Below are 4,870 nucleotides of genomic sequence, written 5' to 3' on the forward strand. Positions count from 1 at the left end.
TAGTAAAATATTCGATTAAAGGAGACAATGCATAATTTGTCATATTTGCGGTTATGTCTATGGGAGGTCACTTTATTCAAAACATGAATCTGCATGACAATGTGTTTTGACCAGTATCTCGGTTGTTATTCAACAGTTTTTTCCCAAATTTTAGTATGTTGTAGCTGAGACTATATGTTATCTAAATCATAAATATTTTTTTTCGATAAGATGTTAGGATCGTGCTCATGCTCATCATCATCATTAACATCGTTTTTATCATCGTACAACATTATCATTATCATCATCATCATCATCATCAACTTTACTATCATGATCATCATCATGGTCATCATGATCATCATTGTTTACATGTCTATATAACTTCTCCCATTCTCAAATCTATCATAAGTGAAGACAGGCCACCTAATTCGTCCCCATGACGAATTCAATTGTCTAGTTATAATTAATGCAATACCAGTGAGGTAGCTGCTTTACACGAAGGATTTTAGTTGTATGTAATTGTCCAGCGCGTCTCAAAATGCATGGAAATACATTTTATCTCTGGAGCAGCGTTATTTCAAGGTAGCCTCTTATAAGAAATGAAATATTTCTCTCAATCTCAAACTCTTCTCAGACTATTTATTTTGCATCACTCTGGCACTCGTTAAGGCGAGGCGTCAAAAATATCGATACCAGCAGGCTGCCGCCTCACGTATTGGCGCATCGAGGCTGCAATTACGGCCGAAGCCTGGCTGGGGCAATTATTTTTCACTTATTAGCCCAGCCGGCTTGCGCCAGGCTGGGATCTGAGGCTCGGTTTCCATTCGAAAGGCGGCAGCCGGCGCATGCTTTTGTTCGGAGACCATTATGATGACATCATGAGTTAATTGAGGGTCCTACCGCCAGCGGTAGCCGGCTGAGCTAATTTAAAAAATGCAGCCAGGACGCACAAGTGCAGTTAGCTGCCGCTGGCTGGTATATTTATTTTTGACGCCTCGCCTAAGTGCTATGTACAGACGTATGAGCCCATTAGTTTCTTGGAATTATGGAACCCCCACCACCCCCTCCCCCCCCCCCCTCTTACATCGAGTGGAAAATTGAAAATACTAAAAATTAAAAAAAACTTTATAAATAACTAAGGAAATGAAAGTTCATGGAATTTTCTGTAAAAAGCAATTTAGAGAGAAGCTCGCAGTATACGTCACTGTACTGTGTTGGAAATTCATCGCGTAATTTTCCTCATGGTCTACTTGTCCTTTGGGGGTATTTGTCCTCGGGGTAGTTGTCCTCTGAGGGTTATTGTCCTCGGAGGTAATTGTCCTGGGGGTAATTGTCCTTTGGGGGTAGTTTCCGGGGGTATTTCTCCGGGGGAGATTTTCCAGAGCGTAATTGTGTTCGATACGGTTTCGCTAATTAAAAACAGTATAAATATCATTTCAAACTCGAATTTCTTTTCACTTTATATTGGTTTGGGAACAGGAGACTGTTGTAAGTTGCATTTAATTTAAATGGTTTGCATTCTCTCCATTGGAATCAGACCTTAACTAAAAAGTCATAACTGGCGACCTTTGGCTGGTTTATGGTGGCTGGTCACAATATTTATAATTACCTTGCCATTCGCGCAGACGATGTATGAAACTTCGATATTCTCTCGCGACATTCGCATTATTGGCCCTGACAAGAAAAGAAACAATAAAGCATCATACAGTTTTAGAAAAATGGTCTAAAATGGTCCGAAGCTCCAAGTCTCGATTAATGTTATAAATGTAAGGTAAATAATCATTTTACAAAGCGAGTATTCACCAAATTCTGACATCAACTATGAAAGAATCTTAAGTAGGCCTAGTTGATCAGTCTGCTTTAGGGGTGGGGAGGTTGTAGCACATGGATTTTAGTTCTTGTTCATCTGTACATCATTTATTTCATTTGTATATGGAAACTTGGCTTTTGTTATTACCATAAGTATCTTCGAAAAAAAAAAAAAAAGTAGTTTCACTATCCTTGTGGTCCATTGGAATGTGTGAATTTGACAATAATGTAGTATGAAATCCTCACTTGAGATCTAAGGGATGAACAATATATGATATTGAAATTGATTTGATCTTTCAAAAACAGTTGTGACCGCGTGTACTATACTTACGAAAACACCATTACCGAGCAGTATGATTTTTTGTCTTCTTCGTTTTCATGAGTTGGCGCTAGTGATTGCCAAGTTACCTTTCCTCTCTCGTATTTCCCTTCTGAAAGTAAATGAGAAGAAAAAGAAAAAAAATATTTTGTATTGAACTTTAATTGTGTTTGTGGTCAAATAAATCGATTCGCCGCTTCAGTTGCTGCTCCAATTGCCGCTTATTTACCGGGTGACTACTTCGCCGCTAAATATTTTCTCACGAATTGGGTCCCCTCTTTGGCCCTCTTCCCTGCCGTCGGATAGATCCGCCCCTGGGTTTGAAAGAAAAATATTGTCTAATATTGAAAACATATTTGTGTAACCATTTGACTTTTGAGAACTGAATTTTAATTAATAGATCATTCATTATTAGGTGAGCATGATCTGCACAATGAAAGTACATATCATCGGCCTTATGTCAAAAGGGCATTAACTGCTTTTGGCCATTCCGAGATAATCGCGTTTAAAGTTTTGGCCTCTCTAATAATCAAAAGTTTGTGGACGTTTCTTCGTTTTTGAAGCCAATTTCGCTAAATCTGTTAAGTTATTCAGTTTTACATGAAATGTGTTAAATTTGTTATAAAATATCTAGAAGTTTTCATACTATGTGCAAAAAAAATGTTAGGGGCTTTTTGGCATAAGGCTTGATTGTAGCGTATTTATGCCAGAAGGGCCGTAACCTACGTGGCATCATGCCAAAAGGGGCGTAACCTACGCGGCGTTATGCCAAAAGGGCCTTTACATGCCGTTATCTTACGCGCGCAAAGTTAGCGCCCTTCTGGCATAAAGGAAATTTCTTGTTTCGCAACATATTTGGTTTGCCAGAAAGCCCCTACTGGATCACGAAAACTGATAAAACTGATTGATTAAAATGTTAGAAAAAGTATTCATGATATCTGAATATTTGTATTAATATAGTGCAGCTTTCGGTAAAGCTATTTCTTAGAGATCGTACATTTAGGACACCTTTTTCGTTGTTTATTTTCATTACAGTCCCATACGTTTACATCTGCGTATGTTAACTAGTCAGTCGCATTTCATGCATCCATACCTAACTTAAATCTCACTCAGAATTCATGATCAAAATTCATTACAAATAATTTCAGTGATTATTCTAAGTACATTGTGTCTCTATTGTAGACTAATTATGTCTTTTAATGGTGTCTCTACTGATATTTATTGAATTAAATGGAAATAACGAAAGGATCTATCATTGATAAAAGATTTGCCGTGTAGGTTAAGGCCCTTTTGGCGTAAGGAAAAAGATGAGATACGCGTTAAGGCCCTTTTGAAATTCATAATTATCTTCATAAATAAATTGAATTTCAACGAGTGAAGCACATCATTTTAAAGATAATGTTGAAATATACAAGGTGATATTAATAACACAATAACCCCCAAAATCGGGTTAAGGCCCTTTTGGAATAAGGCCGACGATATTACATTCTTCCAGTCTACCCGTGCAATTTATTGAAGACAATACCTCATGAATGATTTTCGAAGAAACATTATGTCACTTCTATTTATAATATATATTAATCTAGTCGAAAATGGGGGTCCCATGCACCAAACTTTTCATCTTAATTTGTTTCAAGCAAAAAAGGAAAACAAGTTCATACTACCAACATTCACAACATAAGCAACATTATACCCAAAGCAACCATTAAACCTTAATATCATGTTGACAAAAGAGCAAAATACAATTGTATACACTATTTTGGGATTAGCCTGTTGAGCTATTATCACTAAGAATCGGCTTTTATTCCACGGTATTTACACAATACTTGTATGTGAAGAAGACAAAAATGTACTTTAACCCTAAAAAGGCCGGGCTATTTGAGGTCTTAGAATGGCCGGGGGGGGGGCATTATGGCCCCCCCCCCCTTAAGATCTCGGCCGATCGCCGCGAAAATTTGCACGCATGTCAAGTGAAGTGTATAGAATAATATGATAATTTCAATTTTTTGAAAAATTTACTCATTTGCATATTTATGGTAATTTATGCAAATAAAGTCATACAAATCACATTTTACCCATAAATCATATATTATTCATATTTAAGCATTCTTTTTCACTACATATATTCATTAGACCATTCTGAATAATAATACAATGAAAACATTAGGAAGAGCCAGCTTATTCCTTATGTTATCCCTTGTTTTTTAATTTCTTATGTATTTCATTGTTTTTTTAACTTATTTTTTTCATTGTTTTTGTTGTTTTATTTCATTTCTTACTACAATTCAACTATTTTGACTCCAAAAATAACCACCTTAACTTTAAACAAGACCCAATAACCCATGTTTGATCTGTTTTTAGGAAAAATGACTTTTCCATATGTTTTGTACACAAATCACGAAAATGAGCGATTTTCGGGCTGACATGCAAAGACAAAAGGTCAGGTGACCTTGTAACCGCAGGTCCGATTTTCAAAAAAATTGTTTTAAAAGTTGCGCAAGACTCGAAAGAAAAAGGTCAGCGAGCGGCGGGGCGCCATCCGTATGCGTTCCCGAGCAATCGGAAAAAATCGTGGAGGGGGGGGGGGCCATAATGGCCCCCCGGCCTTATTAGGGTTAAGAAATGTGTAGATAACAATATCTGAATGAACATCAAAATATTAAAGGGTCATTTTAGCAATGTTCACATGAGAGAAAATGGTGCTAAGGTAGTGACATTAATGACAGATGTACAGTTGAAGATAATATCAAACTTTTAGTG

This window comes from Strongylocentrotus purpuratus, unplaced genomic scaffold (assembly GCF_000002235.5).
Source record: "Strongylocentrotus purpuratus isolate Spur 01 unplaced genomic scaffold, Spur_5.0 spur5_scaffold_20, whole genome shotgun sequence".
Taxonomy (NCBI): domain Eukaryota; kingdom Metazoa; phylum Echinodermata; class Echinoidea; order Camarodonta; family Strongylocentrotidae; genus Strongylocentrotus; species Strongylocentrotus purpuratus.